The sequence below is a fragment of the Clarias gariepinus genome, chromosome 18 (assembly GCF_024256425.1).
Source record: "Clarias gariepinus isolate MV-2021 ecotype Netherlands chromosome 18, CGAR_prim_01v2, whole genome shotgun sequence".
NCBI classification, from domain to species: domain Eukaryota; kingdom Metazoa; phylum Chordata; class Actinopteri; order Siluriformes; family Clariidae; genus Clarias; species Clarias gariepinus.
In genome coordinates, this window is record NC_071117.1 from 18,963,440 (window position 1) to 18,982,516 (window position 19,077).

Here is a 19,077-nt window from a genome sequence, read left to right on the forward strand (position 1 = left end):
CACAACAACATGACATGTGCGAGCAGCAAACTCTAAGCAACTCAACATAACACACAATTAAGCGAGTCAATATTGAGATAATGGGCATCTCAGCATTGATAACTGTGGCGCCAGACTCCTCCGAGTGAATCCGAGTGCTCTCTCTGTCTTCCACATTGTGCAGGGTGATGGAAAGTTCTCCGCAGGAAACCCAAGCTGTGTACAGAACAGTTTCACTTGTGAGCACCCACCTCCCGCCAAGTTTCCCGCCCTTTTGTCTGCAGAGCATTGGGATGACTGCCATGTTCCGTTGAATGAGGTGTCAGGATCTGAAGTGAGGGGACGCCTAACATAGAGTGCCTGCTTAAGCCCTTCAGTCTGTTTTTATGCTTGTCCGAACATTGAGCCAGGACAAGAGAAGGGAGGGAGTAAAGGGGGAGGACGGGGAGAAAGGGGGGGAAAGCTGCACAAGTGAGGCACTACGACAGCTTTTCCCCATGCTCGATGTTTTGAGTCTGCTGTCAGATTCAGAGGAGCATCATTAGTATCATGGGCATTCTCCTGATGGCTCCTTCTTTCTTTTCCACTCTCTGGCCAAAGGTATAGCATGTGAGTATGAACTTTGTTTTTCAGGGGAGCATGTTTCTGCTGGACTTTTATTAACTAGGACTCCTGCTGTACAAAACAGGGGGGTTGGTGATGGAACAAAAACAGTTTCCAAGTGCTATGGTGGATGCACTATACATGCAGTCCATTCCCATTTCTCTCTACTGTATGTATTTAAAATCTGCTTGAGGGCGGATTTTAGATTTAAAATATGCCTCAATTAATATAAACAAATGGGTAAATCAGTGGTCTTTCTATGATTACTAACTCACCACACCACACCACAATTCTTTGAATGGATTCAGTTTTTTTTTTTTAAGTATTAATTTCTAATATGAAATCTAATTGATCACAACTATTTAGAATATATTCTCATAAATATTTTTGATTCTTATTTTATTACTCCTGTGCAGTTTTGGGTGTAATGCGTTACAAAGTACAAAGAAACGCGTTAGAGTACTCGGTTTACTTTTTTTATGTAACAAGTAATCTAACGCATTAGGTCCGCCATTTAAGTACTCAGTTATTTAGTTATTTTTTTCAAAAATGTAATCCATTATTCAGACAATTTATGTAATGCATGAGCCAGACAGCAGTCATTCCCAATGCATAAGTGTGTGTGTGTGTGTGTGTAAAAGTCGTTCTACAAGCCCCGCCCCCGATTACTCTCCCCTCCCCCCTTTGTTATACACCTATCTCACCTATGCGGCTTGACTATGCGAGGACTGACACGTGGAAAGATGAATACCTAATCACAGCACCAAAACTCACGGTGAATCATGATGAACCATACTTACAGCTACTGCGGGAAACCGCGTACAGTAGGTGGAATAGGGGTATTAGTAGTTAACAGATTAAGGGCAAAACTTCGCTAAGTGATGATGGTAGAATATTTATAAAGGTCTTGACTAAAAGGACTAAAAGGAGTTTTCATTTTCTGCAATGGAAAAGTACTCTAACTAGTCACTTTTATCAGAAAGTAACGCTGGAATGTAACTGATTACTTTTTGAAGACAGTCATTTTGTAATGTAATTAGTTACTTTAAAAAGTAACACCTCCCAAAGTAACACTGCTCCTGTGTGGGGCAGTTAAAATCATAAATTTTTTTATATATAGGATATTCTGTAAGAATATGAAAAAAAAAATGTTTTTAGTTTTTTCTTTTTTTTAATGATTTTATGACTTTATATTCTCTGACACCAAAAGTTTTTATGTAGGCGGTAGTCACACACACAACCCATATACAGTATAACAAATATGTTCAGATTTTGCCTTAATATATAATCATGTTCAAAGATTAGTGCCCTCTCTTTTTTTACATTTTTATTGTTTTTGTGTAAAATAAATCTTAGTGAATCTTAATAAATCTTATCTAATCATAGTGGGTCTTATAAAAATACAAATACAACCTCAGCCCGATAACAACACAAACCTTTTTTTTTTTTTTTTTTTACCATGCCATAGTTTATTTAACCAAAATGAAGCCAAAGAAAAAACATGTAAGAAATACTAGTACCCCTTACTGCTTTACAAGATTTAAAAGGGCAAGTTGCACCCAGGTGCTGCTTATCATTAGCCTTTAATTAATTGATCGTTAGCAGGTGTGCCGACCTATATAAAAGCAAGAATGGCCATCCTAGCACATGTAGGGAACTATGAATGTTTTTTATCTCAGTCCCTACAGGCCTCAGTATGAAATGTTAAAATTCATGAAAGCACAATTAGAAGAAGACTGAATAAGTACAGTTTGCTTGGAAAGGTTGCCAGAAGAAATCCTCTTCCGTCTAAATAATACAAAAGCATGGATGAGGTTCACAAAACTGCACCTGAACAAACCACAAGGCTTCTAGAGCAATTTTCTGTAGACAAATGAAATCAAAGTAGAGTTGTTTGGACATCTGTCTGACAGCTAAAGCTTGGTCAAAATTGGGTCATGCAACAGAATAGTTTATCCGATGCACAATGGTAAAACTATCAGAACGTATCAGAAAGGCTAAAACAAAAATAAAAAAACAAAATAAAAAATCAAGGGTTAAAGAATGGTCTAGTCAATGTCCAGACCTCAACCCAATTGAAATACTGTGGTTCGACCTCAAGAGAGCTGTGCATAAGCTAATGTCCAAAATCCTCAAGAAACTGAAACAATATTATAAGGATGAATTGACCAAAAGGATTTGAGAGACTGATAAAACCATACATTAAATGATTACTTCAAGTTATTGCTGCTAAAGGTGGATTTACTGGCTATTGAATCATGTTGGTGCTTAGTATTGCCCACATTTATTTATATTTTGTTAATAACTAATGGTATCGTGAAAAAAATTGTTGTTGAACAGTGTTGTTTGTCTAAGGTTGTATTCGCCTAATGCATAATAATTATTTTTATTATGATTTTGCACGAAAGCACATAGTGTTAAAAGAGGGAATTTAAAGACGTTTACTTTTGAATAAACTGTGTGAAAACAAAAAACTTTTTTGGAGTCCAAGGAATTTCATATTGTCTGTCCATTCTATTCACATCTACGTTGAGATATAGTTTTTTTCTTTTCTTTTTTTCTTCAGCAAACTATATTGCAAATGACCGTCTATCATACTCTATTTTATTGAACAGCATAAAATTGGCAGATATTGCTCAGGAGCCATGATTTATAGTTTAGCTCTCACAGCAGAAGGAAACATGAATAAAACAGCAACCAAATATGCTTAAAATTGCCTTTTGTGGAAAGCTAACTCACTGAAGGTGAAAGATGAGCAATTGCACCTCATTGTTTGAAACATCAAAGTGCTAAAAGAAAGATTTTGCCTTGCTGTTTTCTTACTGATACTTGATGCTCATCTGAAAACAAAACAAATGATCTACATAAAGTTAGTCCAAGATTCCTCAAAAATAGCATAAAACTTTATAAAGTTGCCTGATACATTGTAGCAATGGGGTAACACCTGTTTTAACTAGCTAACAGCTAATGCATGCAACTAGACAGTATCACATGGTCAGTTAGTCTACAAGGTCTGTGTTTCCAAATAAATCTGCTTTGATCTAACTGTGAGGCATTCTTTTATGGTAATTGCACAAAATGGATTGTGTTTCAGCATTCAATGTACTGTATGCTGTCATAATTTCAGGTATTAACCCTTAAAACTCTTAAAACACTTTGAGTTTTTGACCATGTTAGGTAGGAAAAAGTCATTATTACTTTTATAACGGGTAAATTTTACCACTACCAGAATATGAGAATGATGTCATGAAAATATAGAACTCTCAAAATGAGCATATTTTTTGTGGTTAATCGTTATTATTATTATTATTATTATTATACAATAATATACACAGTCCCCAACCCTATATATGTTTGTTAAAAAGAAAACAGCTAAACAAATAATGGCTAAAATGCTCTGTGCTTTAAGGCCTTCAACTATTTGTATAGTTGCTGTCTAGACAGGTTATGTGATTTGTTTGATGTTTTCCTTTTACAGGACTAGGCCATAGTTTGGGCAGAAAATCACATTCAAAAGCCTGCCTTTCTTTTTTCTTTACTGTCTTTCTATTTATTTATTTGGTTGTATAGCACAAGGACACACTGTACAATACTGTGCAAAAATCTTGAGCCACTTATTTCTTCATATTTTTCTTACAAAGATTCAGGCTTTCTTGTCTGTTTTAATGCAGTCATGAAGAATCGTTCTCCAAAATTACTGAATGACTTTTTGTAACTCTTTTTCAAAAAGTTTTTTTTTTCTTCTCAATTTCAGTCCAGTCCCTATACCTGAACAGTTTGGGTAGAATTTTTTTTTTTTTTTTGCATGTTTCTTTTTTTCTTAAGCCACACAGTGACCTATGAATCACTTAAGCAATAAAACCATCTAACTTACTGTATGGTATAGACCAGTGACAAACGGGAATAAATCTACACAATTTGATATTTATTTAATTTAAGACATAAAGGGTGGCTTTCGCCCAGTACTGTATGTAGTAAGGAAAAAAAAAGAGTGTATACAAAGCAAAAATATATACACTAACGTTCAAAAGTTTGGGGTTACTTTCTAACTCCATGATCGTTTCTGATTTTTATTTCTTTCTACATTGTAAAGAAATGCTAAAGGCGTCCAAAAAATCCATTCATCTCATTTGAACAGTTGATATTGAGATGTTTCTGCTACCTTTGCTCTGTAAAGACTTTATAACGCCTCTAATCTAAAGTGCTGTTAATTGGTCATTTTTCAGGCTGATAACTTTAAATGAACTTCTCGTCTGTGGCAGAGGTAGGTTTTGGTCTCGCCCTCCTGGGATGGTCTTCATGAGAGCCAGCAAGAACTATTACAGAAAGGCTGACCTCTGTGTCTTATGATAACAACTAACTGTTGTTTTTCTTGTTGTTACATAATTACCTAATCCCATATGTGTTATTTTATAGTTTTGAAATCCCCAGGATTGTTGTAGAATGTGGAAAATAAATCACTAAACACAAACAAACAAATTTGCAAGTGACCCCAACCTTTGAACGGTAGTGTATATACTGTATATTAGGTTCTTACTGTATAGCCACCCTTCGCCTAGACGACAGCTTTGCACTCTCTTGGCACCGTCTCAACCACATTTATGAGGTAGTCACCTGGAAAGAGTTTCCAACATTCTTGAAGGGGTTCCCATAAACACTGAGCTCTTGTTGGCTGGCAACAGTGTGCGAAGCTTTCATCAAGGAAAACAGTGGCTACTTTGAAAAAGGCTGTTAATCAACAGTTATCTTTCACTACAGTTTATTAGTATCAGGACAGGGACATTTGGAATCGTTTAAGGTAAGCTTGTAAAAAAAAAAAGTTCTGCAGATTGCAGTTGTAATAATACTAATTCATATTACCATCAAGGTTTCTGCGGTAGATTTGTGTTGTGTTCTGTCACTTTGGCACTACATACTATTATTACACTGGGTTGATTCTTGCATCCATATACAGTTATATACCATAGTCTAACAATACTATCATCATTTATTTCAATTAATAGAATTCATTGTATAACCCAAACTTGTGTACCCTACGTACAATATCTGTTAATTTAAATGCTCCGTGTGTGCTTTACAGACTCACGTTTGGGCAAAGCCTGTATCTGACATCTTAGAGCTGCATTGCATCAGGATAGCACTTAGTCCTGAATCAATATAAAGTGTTCAACTGACCTTGTTGTCAGGGGCTAATGACAGTTAGTGCTGCTGGGACAGATAGCACTACATTTATCTATCATCTTCAGCTCAAGGGGAAAACTTACTTTGTTTGAGGTGACACAAGGTGATCCAGTATTTGTAACAGTTATGTTGTTAAAGCCTCAAGAAGAAAAGAGCAAACCAAGTTGTCTACTGTATGTGCAAGCCGAATCAGGTTGCTACATCTATGAAGGGGAAGGTTTTCTCTTTATTTAGATATTTAAAACAGATATGTCAATCATACAGTAGATTGAATTGTTATTGTTAAGCAACAAATGGTGTGTTAAACCAGAGGCAAGTGCATACTGGTTCGTCAGGCCTTGCATGGACAACCAGAAACTCGGAGTTAACTGGACTAACTCTTGCGAGCTTAAGTTCGATGTCTCTCAGCTGTGATTAGCCGGCGCGGTTGCCCTGGTTGGATACCAGACCTTCTTCCCAGCACGATTTTGGCCTATACGTCAGGCACGCTCTCTAATCTATTCACGGTGGGATGGTCCTTCTCATTCTGTAATGAAAGCCTTCCTTGTCCTTCTGCTATGGCTACTCCAGCCTGGCAACCGTTCCCATGCCTTTCTCCCTAGATTGATGCATTCCCCGCATCAGTCATGAGCAGAATGTACAATAAAAGTGAAAAGTAATTTGTTTGCCATAGCTTTTTCCTTTATAATAGGGGTTTCTTCAGTCTATTCAAACTGAAGAAGAGTGTGATGGGTTCGATTCATGAACTGAATGATAAACGAATATGACAGCATGACAAGTATTCAATACTTTTATACAATTCTTTTGTGTTTCTTTTAAAGTACAATTTTCATGTTTACACATTTCAGCTAACATACTCTAGCGAGACTTAACCGGCTTAAAAAACAAACAGCTTGTTATCTTTTTGTCACTTTGTTTTATCATAAGTTCAGTTGGAGATAAAAGTTTTTATAGATTTAAGGCTTGGATGACTTCAACAAATATCTTTCTGAAATTATCACAATATTTCCTGCATTTATTTTTAATATGATTCCTATCAGATACGGCTCATATTATAATAGGTTGTAATAACAGTTGTAGGCAGACAATAAAACATGCTGATTTCATTTAACGTGCTGTGATTTTTTCCCCCTTGAGTCTAGCCACATACATCAGTTTTAAATAAATAACCTAAGTGCTCTGTTTCTAATTAAAACCAACATGAACAGCAAGCTCATCTTTATCTTTTATATGCTGTCCTTAGTATTTACAGTGGCTCTGTAAGTGAAGTTATGTGGGATCCAACAAAAGCAGACAAAAGCTGTGCTATGCTCTGTCAACAGCAGGCACTTGATAAGTCATGGTCTAACTGGATGTTACATTTTTTTGCATGGAGTATGGCATATTTTTCAACTATAGTCATGCCCATTAGGCAGATGTCCTTGAAGCAGATGGTCAGTAAGGCTCGTTCCTCTGCGTTCTGCTGGGGATCACGTTAAGCCACAGAGATTCAGAGCAGAAAAGAAAAAGATAACGTCAGTGAAATAAGTTTGTTTAGACACGGATGAAGGGAAAGTGTGAAGCACAGAGGATCTGTGTAGTGTAAAGGTAAGCAGGTTCATTCGAAAAGCACAGAACAACAGGGGAATCGAACTTGCATGTACTGTATTCTGTATTGATGATATACCAATTTAAATGAACACTCCTTCGGTCCAGGTAGAAGTTTTTCTTTTAGCCATGAAACTCTGCAAGTTCCCTTTTTTCTTTGTTCTCCCTTAGTCTCTTGCTGTTTTTACATTTGCATGCAGCCTCACGCTCTTTCTACACCTAATCAAATTGCTGTTACTCTCCAGAAGCTGCAGACTAATCTCGCTTCTGTCATCCTTCCCGTCGACGCTATTTACTTAGCGTCCTGTGAATTTTCAGTGATTTTCAACGATGTAAAGCCGAATCATTCTTGAAGGGTAACTTGATTACAATGCAGCTTTCAGCTCGAAACAGGACCATGCAATGCTTCCAGTAAGCTCTGTTACGTGTGCAGAGACACATGTAATTCGCTGGTATAATGCTGATGTACTGATAATGGCATGCACGTGACATCCTATTAAAAATCTGCTGCCTCAACTGTGTCATATTCACTCGGTCTACTATAGTACTGTATAATAATAATAATAATAATAATAATAATAAATCTACATCTTAAATGTGAAAATGTACAAATGTTTGCAAAAAAAATCTAATTTCAGGTTTAAAGGGATAGTTACATTTTTTTCTGTCTTAAATCAAACTCACAGTGCTTGTTCAATTCATTCCAAAGTTACCTTAGTGAATGACAATCCTGGCCGAGATGGCTCAGTGCCCATTGCAGTCGTTCCTGTGAACATTCGGTGAGTTGATCATCTGATCCTTAAAAATGAATAGCTGACTTGTCGGCTGAAAAATCTTGGTTTGACTTGAACACCCTTCATAGATGCCAATAAACAAGCAGCAAAGAAATCTGATGTGTGTATGATTTAAAGCCACAAATATGTACTTAGCTGCTTCCTGATGAGAATCTGGATCTGTTTCAGTATCAAATTGCAGGTGATTTTTACTTTGCCATCATGTACCAGGAAATGTAGCCAGCAAAAAAAAAAATATGGCCTGATACAGTGAATGAGTTAAGATTTTCTTGGTTTCATATGGCAGAGATCGTGTGCATGGCATGAAAATATCTGCAAGTATAATGCAGAGTTTATAAACTACACTATAATTTGTGGTACTTACTGTCAAGTACCATTAGAATGTAGATTTGTGTAAATTTGAACATTTTTCGCTTTTGCCTGTAGAAAACAGAAACAAGAATTAGGTCATTTTAGCATTTTAGGTCATTCAATCATGCAAAATGCTGCTTTTTTATACTCCATAGCTGTAGATTGTGGCAAAAAAATAAATTGTGATTGAATAACATTTACAGGTCTATATTGTGCCAAGTACCTTTCCTAGTTTTTTATACCTCCTGTTCTTTGCTTCTTTCTTTCTTTTTTTAAATGTATATGTATGGTCAAGTTGAACAGTGGTGGACTCTAGTTTCCATAATGGCATGGTGCAGAAGAATCCGAGATTGTACATGTTGATCAACGAGGTATACAGTAACCTGCATTTTAGGTCCAGCCACTCATTCAAATCAATAACGCTGGCCTTCATGATATTTGTCTCCTAGACAAAATTATGCCAATATTATGGAATTCCAGCTGATTACAAGAATGGTGGCAGGGTGGTTTACTTGTAAGCACTGTCGCCTTGCACCTCCAGGGTAGGGTTCGATTCTGTCTCGGAATCTGTGTGCATGTAGTTTACGTGTTCTCCCGTGCTTGGTGGGTTTCCTCTAGGTTGTCTGATTTCTTTCCACAGTCCAAAGATATGCAGATTAGGCTAATTGGCGTTCCTAAATTGCAAATAGTGTCTGAAAGTTGAACAGAGTTCCTACTATGGGAGTAAATACAAATGCTAATCACCATTGGAGGGCACAGTCCCTCGTTGGACTACAGTGGTTCCTGGATGGATGGATGGATGGATGGATTAAAAATGGCATTCAAATTATGTTTTTGTTACCATGCTAACAAGAGTATATTCATTTAGTCGGGTTATTTATTATCCATATTCTTTGGTTAGGGATGACATCATAGATGAGTCCTGGAGAACCACTGCTCTGTATATTTTAGAGATTTGCCTGCTCTACCACACCAACTTTAGTTAGGAGAACGCTGTTATTTATTTAAGCAATGATTAGGGAAGCCCCGGCGAGAGGCTATAAGACAAATTGGTGAAAAAATTGTGTTTTTAGATAGCACTGTTCTTCTGACTGAATTAGTCTGTTGTGTAAAGAGGAAATGCTGTTGTCCAAAATCTTAGATGGCACTGTAGAATAATTCTCGGCAACAAAATCCATTAAATTTTTTTTATTATTAATTTGTTCACCAGTGTAATAAATCTTTATGTTAATTATAATTAACATAATCTAAATGACTTATTGTATCCAGGTGTCTAATTGTTTAATCCATGTAGCCAAAAAAAAAAAGAGGAACCCCTAAGACATTAGTAATATCAGGGTAGGGTTCCACTCCAGGCACAAGGAATATTACAGGACTGTTAGTATCACTTTTTTTTCTGGAAATGAAAAGTGCATTTTTTTAGTAGAAATACATGCTTTGTTTTCATTCACAGTACGGACAAAGAACAAGATAGCTGTCTTAACCATGTCCATATTTCACTTTGCACTACAATCTTAGCCAGTGGCTGAGGATAACATTATCAAGAGCTTAGTGGAACATTATGTTTTGGCCAGAGAGCATGGTCATGGGAAGGCTCAATGAATCAAAACCATCTGAAAGAGGCCAGAGAATTAAACCCTCCATTACTGTTGCTCACTTGGAGAACCAACACAGCTATGGGGAGGGTGTTAAGGCACTTATTACCATCAGACCCTACAAACATATACTCTCTGAAGAACTAAACTCAACAGCAATTGCGCTTACATTCGTTGTTTTTTCTTTTGTTTTTTATTAACAGACACTACAGCCGTTGAAACTCAATAAAGATGTTTTTATCTGAGAATAATAGTTTACAGAAATCCTGAGCAGAATTAACCATTTAAACCAATCAGCTCTAAATGAAATGGAACTCTCCACTGAACTGTTTGTTTTGTAGAATATAAAATTTTATTTAATTATTAGTAAATTATTTTATTTAAAAAACATGACGTTTAACAGAATCTAAACATATTACATAATAAATATTACAGAATCTAAAGCATAGCTGAGAAAAATAAAGTTTATTTAATTACTACAACTCTGGTACTGTATTGTACAGACTCATATTATCTTTGTGCTGTAGAGTTCATGTATTTGGGTCAAAGGCTTTGGTAAATGTGTTATGTTTGACTTAATGTAGAGTCTAAAAGTATACAGAGCATCTGAAAAAAATTAAAACTCTAGTAAATTGATCTAATACACAATATCTGAATTGCAAATACAGTATGGTGGCATGGTGGCTTACTGGTTTGTACTGTTGCCTTGCACCTCCAGGTCCTGGGTTCGATTCCTGCATCAGGTCTGCGTGCAGGGAGTTTGCATGTTCTCCCCGTGACATATATACAGTTTAGTTTAATTGGTGCTCACAAATTGCCCATGGTTGTACAGGATGGGAATTAATGCAGCAGTCACCATTGACCCCTGGTTGGACTACAGGGGTTCTTAGATGAATGGAATTGTAAATACTGTATGAACATTTAAGTTAAGCCTATATTTGTTACATATACATTACTGCACAGTAAAATTCAAACATTCTTTCTTCGCATAACCCAGCATCGCCACGGTCAGACCGCTCGGTCATTCACAATATGGCACCCCGAAGCTGGGGCTAAGTAAACGCCTTGGACCATTGATCTACCACTGCCTATTTTAATAGACTTTTGCATTTTGTACTGTTACTGTATAATAAAGGTGCCTTTAGGTTAAGTTCAAGAATTATGTGCTATTTTCCAATCTTGAAAGAAATCAGAACCCTATACAGATGTGTCATGCTGATATAAATTATACTGTACATTTTCACATAATTATTATATGATAGTTGTATTCTTTCTCCTGATTGGTCAGAAGGTGTTGATTCATTTTTTATTTACTAGCTCCGACAGTAGTTTGAGCTGTAAGCTGCACTACAGTATTTTCTATAAGTTCTTGTTTCCATAGTGTCAGAACTACAAACAGGACCTAACTAAAACCAGCAGCAATGCTCTGGCTCACCTGAGTACTAGCACACCTGAGACTTATTACAGAACACAGAAAAAAACTTGCGTACTTCTGGTCCTTGTGAAGTAAACGCTCCCTGTGAACTTGTTCCAGTGTCGTTACCAAACCTTCTGAATTTTGACTGCTCTTTCGGATTTTGATCTTGTTTTGATCTTCCCACGTTTAGGAGTTTAGCCTATTCAAGTTCATGCCCATTGTACATCGCCCGACCCTTGGCTGTTTACTGGACTTAAGAGTTAGATTATCCGTTCCGGTTTTGATTGTCGTGTTTTTGAACTCATTGTAAATAAACCATCTCATCTGCACTTGCGTTCTCTGTATCTGGAATATAACGCATAGTAATCACGGTACATAGAAAAGGAACTTGTACGATGGACAATCCACATGATACAGTATATTAACAATGAAGTAACATGTCTGTTAGGAAATGTTTATTTAGCATTTTTTGGCGTCTCCTGTTGCAATGCTGTGGAACATGGAACATGGAAAAGAGTTGCTGATTCCAGTTTCTCTGTAATATGAGAAGCAGACTGGAAAGTGCTTGTTTCCAATTTTTCCACGAACACACATCTATCTCTCGCTCTATCTCTCTTTACATACAGTATATATATATGCAAACACACACACATTGATCAGCCATTACACTAATAACACTAGCAATAAGATTAATAATTATTTAATTGACAATTTTATTCCAGTAAAATTGTGAAAGGATCATGAGCACACATGGCCCATACACAGGGACCAAAGGCCATCCTTCCTGGCCTGAACCCACAAAAAAGCCAATGCAGAACAACCAGCAAAAAAATTTTTAACATGCTACAATAGGAAGACACCGGAACTCCTTTCCACCACAAAACCCCAAGTTGTTGATCCGGCCTCCAAAATCACCAGATCCCAATCTGATCAAGCACCCACGGGATGCACCAGACAAACTAGTCCGATCCATGAAGGCCTCACCCATCAACCCACAGCACCCAAAGGATCTGCTGCAAACATCCTGGTGCCAGACATCACAGCACTCCCACAGAGGTCTTGTGAAGCTCATGTCCCAGTAGTTTTTTTAACTACTAACAATGAAAAGTTAAGTAATGTGAACAAATTTCAAGTTGGGCAAATGAAAAACTTTGAGTTGGCTGATCATTTAACGACTAGATTTCTAAACCAAGGACTTTGATCTTAAAAAAAAAAACTATTGATTTTCTTTGCCTTAATATTTCAAGTTTTTTAGTGTACAAGTTTTTAAGTAATCTTTTTTATAATTTTGGATGCCACTGTTTTTATTCCTTTTTTTAATCTTCAGCTATGGCGTGCTTGTTCTTCCTCTTAGAACATTAAGACAATGTGAAATAGGAAAATCCAGATTTAAGGACAAATACTAAATCCTGCATCATGAGACAGACCCCTGTAGTCACCAATCCCCTTTATATATGGTCACTGGTGTTTCTTAGTTTAAAAGAAAACATCTCAGCAAATAAGCCAACTAATAAATAATTAACACATGATGTGATGCAGATGCTAAAATGTGAATTCCTTTTTTTTTTTCTGAATAGATGGATGGCTTGGCCATGCTAAACCATTATACCAGAAAAAAACCCATAGACTTTACAAGCTACAAGCTGTTATACCAACTGGCATCCTGCTCTGACAACATCATACTGATTGATTTTATGTCAGCATCCAACTTCAAGCTATAATTCATTCTGGTATTTGCACTCTGGTCTAATTACACAGTTAGGCTGATTTTCAGATACAAATGATGCAGGGTTATAAAATCTCAGAAGTCCCAGGAAGCCCAGACCATCTCTTGCTGTTTATACGCTTGCTTCATGCTCTGTTACTGATTAAACCAAGTGGAAGGAAAGCAGCTTTGTTTAGACAAAGTAAATCTCATGTGTTCCTTCATCCTCATGATTTCTCTGATTTCTGTATTGTGCAACACGCATTATTAGATTGACCTGGATAAGATAGAAAACAAAGAATCATCCTTGCTTGATGGTAATAGTATTCAGCCTGCAGGACCTAGAGAGAGAGAGAGGCTTATGTAAAATTAATTAAATAAACAGAAGGTCATACTATTGCATCTTTAATGCTAAAATGAATAATTAAATTGGATGCTGACATTTCACAAAGCAGATCTTCCAGCCGTTTTGAAAGCAGCTGTTCAAATGTTTAAATGTTCTTCCTACCACAGGAATCTTGTCGAATTAAAAATCTTTACTAAATATAAAAAAGAATCCAATGCCCGTTATAGACATCTGCTTGATATTTCAGGAAGTTTGCTCCAACCTTTCAGCACGATTTACAAGTGCAATATACTGCAGTATGTACAGTAATTGCATATAAAATCATAGAAAATTGGGCACTGTATTGTAAATGTGTACTGTAAACACAAAACAGGTGATGTCATGAATTAGTTCGCGCAAATCTGGATGAAGTGCTAATTAGAATCAGCTGGTTTAGTTAATGGAACAAATATGCGGCAGGACTTTTGCTGGGAGTTTTCAACTTTGGTGGCAAAGTTCTGTATATAATCTTCAGGAAGCAATCAAGCAGGCAAGGAATTGAACAGGTGACATGAGAGTACTGCAGACATCTTTTTTTACTTTATGCCCAGTCAGATCCAGCAGGTTTTGAGGAAATACTGGTTGGTGTATAGCAAATTTATTACATTAAAAAAAACAAATTATTTTTAGTATCTTGATTATTATTATTTAAAAAAATGTATGTCCTTGAAACACTGAATTTCACTTTTGTCTCAATACTTTTAGTATACAGCATGATTGTGCAGAGTGAGTTTACTGTAGAGTAGGTCTAGCCAGCATTTTCGTTACAGTCAATATGCTGAAGGGAAAAAGTCACGTCAGTAACAGAAGGCAAGGAGAAATTCAAAAAGGGCAAAAACAGAACTTGGGTTTTGGGAACAGCATAAATGCAAAACACTCTGGTGAGACTGATTACGGCAAATAGGGTAATAGAATCCATTAAAATTTCACTGCATTGCACTAACATTTATAAGGTTGTTTTAATGGAAATGGGGCCTTGGGCGCCCATTATCCTGTCACCAGTTTACTGCTATACAGTATAATTGATAATCAATGTTATTTAATTCACCTGGAAGTGGTGTTAATGTCATGGTTGGTGTATTTTAACCATTTAAAAGTATCAATATTAAACACACACATAACCTATGAGTTCCATAATTCATAGGGAGCAACAGTATGCAGGAACTATGTAGGAAGAAATAAGTGCTTAATTAATACTGTTTAATTAGTATGAATTCATTTAAATTCAATTTTATCTGATAGCGCTTTTAACAATTGTCATTGTCGCAAAGCAGCTTTACACGATATAAAGAATTTTTTAAGTTTGTATGGAATGTGAATGTACAGTATGAATCACCTATGAATGTGAATTACCTGTAAAATACAACAAATGTCATAATGTAATAACTGTTTAATAGCAAAACCGTGTTACTTTATTGCTTCAAGGAGATCAATGTATATCATGGACTATAATAATATACTATTAGGTCATAGATGTGTCGGAAGGTTTATGTTTTAGAAATTAATATCGATGTGATCAATAATAAATTAGTTGTTGATATAATAAGGCTAATAAGGCCATAGTTAGCTAGTAGAAGAAATAATAGTCAATAATTACTGCTTAGTTAATAATGAATCTTTGCTAACATACAATGCCAGTCAAAACACCTTCGTATTTAATAGATTTGACGTTGTTTTTCTTGCTTTTAACATTATATATTAACAATATGTATATATTTATACAATATTATATTATTATATAATATATGATATCAACAAAAATGTGTTAACTAGAATATGTTTTACACTTTTGATTCTTTAAAATAACCACCTTTTGCTTTGATGACAGCTTTGCACACTCTTGGCAGCCTTTAAAAAGTCATTCTTGGCAGCCACTTAAATGTCATTCCAAGTTAGCCTCATGAGGTAGTTACCTGGAATGGGTTTCCAAAAATCTTGAAGGAGTTCCCAGAGATGTTGAGTATTTGTTGGCTGCTTTTTCTTCACTCTCCACTTCAACTCATCCCAAACCATCTCAATTAGATTTAGGTTTCACTCTCTTGCCTGAACAAATAGCTCTTATATAACTTAGAGGTGTGTTTGGGGTCCTGGTATTGTCCTGTTGGAAATTAAATGCTGGTCCCAATAAGTGCAAAATCAGATGGTATGGCATCTCTCTGCAAAATTCTACAGTAGTCATGCTGGTTTAGTGTGCCCTTCATTTTAACTAAGTCACCAACAGTGCCATCAGAAAAGCCCCCCATAGCATCTCACCTCCGCTTCCATGCTTCATAGTGGGAGCCACACATTCATGAACTGTCTGTCCAAAGACACAGCAGTTTAAACCAAAATCTCACATTTGGACTCATCAGACCAAAGGACAGTTTTTCCACTGATCTAATGTCCATTCGTTGTGTTTCTTGGCCCAAGCAAGTCTCTTCTGCTTGCTGTTTTTATGAAATAATGGTTTCTTTGTCGCAGTTCAACTGTGAATGCCTGACTCACGAAGTCTCCTCTGAACAGTGGATGTTGAAATATGTCTGCCTCTTCTGAAAAGCATTTATGTTGGCTCTAATCTTAGGTGCTGTAAATAGTTGGTTTCTGAGGCTGGTCATTCTAATGACCTTATCCTCTGCAACAGAGGTAGCTCTTGATCATTCTTTCCTCGGCCAGTCCTCATAGGAGTTAGTTTCATCTTAGTGTTGGAGTACATTTAAAGTTGCTTAGATTTTTTTTAGATAGATGTTTCTTCATTTCTTTAAGTATGGATATGGATAAGTACACTAGTTGCAGTAGCACTAATAGGGCTACTGTCTTTGTAGCCACCCATCCTCTGCACAAGACAACTAATGGTTAAAAGCACATTAACATGACAAGAAAATTCACAAACTAACTCTAGACAAGGTATATCTGTGATTTGAAAACCATTCCAGGTGACTACCCCGCGAAACTGATCAGAGAATGCCATAAGTTTGCCAAGCACTCATCAAAGCTATAGGGAGCAACTGTACTTTGGACAATCATAAATATAGGGTTGTTTAACACCTTTCTGTTTACTACATAATTCCATACATGCTCTTTTATAGTTTAGATGTCTTTAGTATTAATGTTGAAAAAATAAAGAAAGAAAGAATTTAACACTGTGAAAGAAGGTGTGTCCAAACTTTTGACTGATGGTGTGCAACAGAGATTTTTTTTCTTGGCCTTTGTCCCTTACTGTAGGGACTTACTCGTCACATCAGATTATTTAATCAGCAAAAGTTGGCACAGGTTTAACGCCGGATTCCCTTACTCTATCAACCATCCCATTTTCTAACCAGACTTGGGATCAGCGCAACAGTACGTGTGTGTAGGGTTAATTATGCCCTTGCCTAAGGACCCAACAGATGTGATCAGGTGGTAGTGGAGCTCAAAACACCAAGCAGAAACCCAGAGCCTCAACTCCCTGTACCGCTAATTTTTTTTTCAGATGTGTGGCTAAATAACATGAAAATTGTAATATGCATTTTGTATTTTATAGAATAATATTTAAATTTTAAGTCTTACATACAGTATCAGGCTTTGCCTATTAGATTTGACATTGCTATTTCAATTGGTGAAAGAAGAAGACATACAAACCTCCACTTGCTCCTAGAGCTTGCTAGCCCGAAACCAATCACCTAAATATGTGCCCTCTGAAATGAATGCTCTGCCAAGCGGAGACCCCTAGCCCTAAAATGAGTTCTCAGACAATGGTGCTGCTGGACATGTGATCCACTCAGATGTGCTAAATGTCATTAGAGGCGTAATCACTGCTGCTCCAGTCACACTGCATTAAGCTTGAATTGTGCATTAAGCAGAACAGAAAGGCAGCATGCTAATGCACCCGTGGTGATCCTCTCGGTTGGAGGGGATTAACTCAACCACATGTGTTATTATTGGAATCAAGCAAACCCCTTTTTAACTGTGTGTGTAGAGATATGTTTCACAATCTTATGGGAACCTACAGGGGAAAAAATGCGAGTTTTGTCTGTTACCTATTTTTTTCCTTTACCGTATACCTGACTAAACACATTACCTCATATCGCCCTTGGTTTGTCTTTGTTATTTAGACACCCTACTGTCCGCTGAAGTCAATAAATGCAATATAGCAATTTAAGTGAGTCAACAACTGGCCCCGGAGCTGCTTTCCCAGTTAATTTGCTTTCCAGTAGTGCACAGAACCTCGCAGGAACCATGGGCAGGATAGTGAAATGCGTAACAGCACTCTGGCCGTTCTGATGGGCTGATAATGACATGCACATGAATAATTAAAAAGACAAGATGGAAAATGCAAGCGGACATTCTTCTGCCTCTTTGTTTGGTCCCAGCGCCATATATCTTGTTGCATTTTATATGACTTAAAGTCAAACTTTCTTAAGTCAAAGCCATCTAAACTCATTTTTGTGGTAAAAGGCCATAAAGAGAAGTAATATATTTAAGATCCCCCCAAAGAGGCATTGAAGGACAAAGACAGATTGCCTTGAGGTTAGTTGCTGTTTGGGATGACCTCATGTATAACTGGGATCTTTGTAAACAGAATAACAGCTAATTACACAAGACATACGACTGGCCTGTTTTTTCGGACATTTACAACTTAAACTCTACCATCAGAAATCCTCTTGGGATCCTCGTGAGGGAAAGCAGGGGGTGTGTTTTTAAGATCCTGGGACAGGAGAAAGACAAGGGAGGGCAATTAAACAACATTAAATGCCACTTAAATGTCATCCCAAGTGTAACTGTGAGCCTTCTTTCAGAGATATGATCTGAACCTTAGTATTGATGAGATGCTCAGCCTTTCCTCCTTATCTGAGAACTGAGCTTGAGTGTGTGTGCTTTTTTTTTTTTAAACAAAGTCCTTTAGTCCTTTAATGGGTTTGCCAAGAGAAAGAGGAAAAGACCTTGAAATTCCAGACATTCTGTGAATTTAAAAGCAGAATTTGACCCTTTGGAAAACCTTTATAATCCAATGCAAATTGGGTCGACTTCAAAACACAGCAAAGAGACAGAAAACATTAGGCGCGATGTATAAAAAGGCCACTCAAAACCATCACGGAGTAGTTCTTATCGCATTAAATCTGAACCTTCCTCATTAAACAGTTACGCCAGAAATTTCAGCGAAACTCTCATAAGCCATATGAAAGTGTTAAATACTTATTTAATCCTTCTCTCTATGGAAATGTCATATTCTGTAACTTTTTTTTTATATGTTCATAACATATTCTAGTATTCATAATGCATTCTCTGCATTTGATGCATTTAAACGTTCCATAACTTACATATAACATTATAATGTCTAAAAAGAATTTCTCTAACATAGAACTCAGAAACTCTAACAAAGCCTGTTATTGTGTGTCATTATATCAGGGTTTACAATGTTCTTATGAACAAATATTGTGTGTGTAACCTGACATCATCATGTCATGCATTATACAGTACTTATCTAATGCAGTTTTGTACTGTATGCAAAAGAATACAAAAAA

General features: G+C 36.6%; 1 protein-coding gene across 1 annotated transcript in view; it reads left to right on the forward strand.

Moving 5' to 3' along the window:
- The first annotated feature begins 499 nt into the window (after positions 1–499).
- Positions 500–19,077, forward strand: part of mid1 (midline 1) — a 57,738-nt gene continuing 39,160 nt past the window's right edge. The window contains exon 1 of the mRNA XM_053477498.1: positions 500–588. The gene's annotated coding sequence lies outside the window, so the exon portion shown is untranslated. The remainder of the gene's footprint in view (positions 589–19,077) is intronic.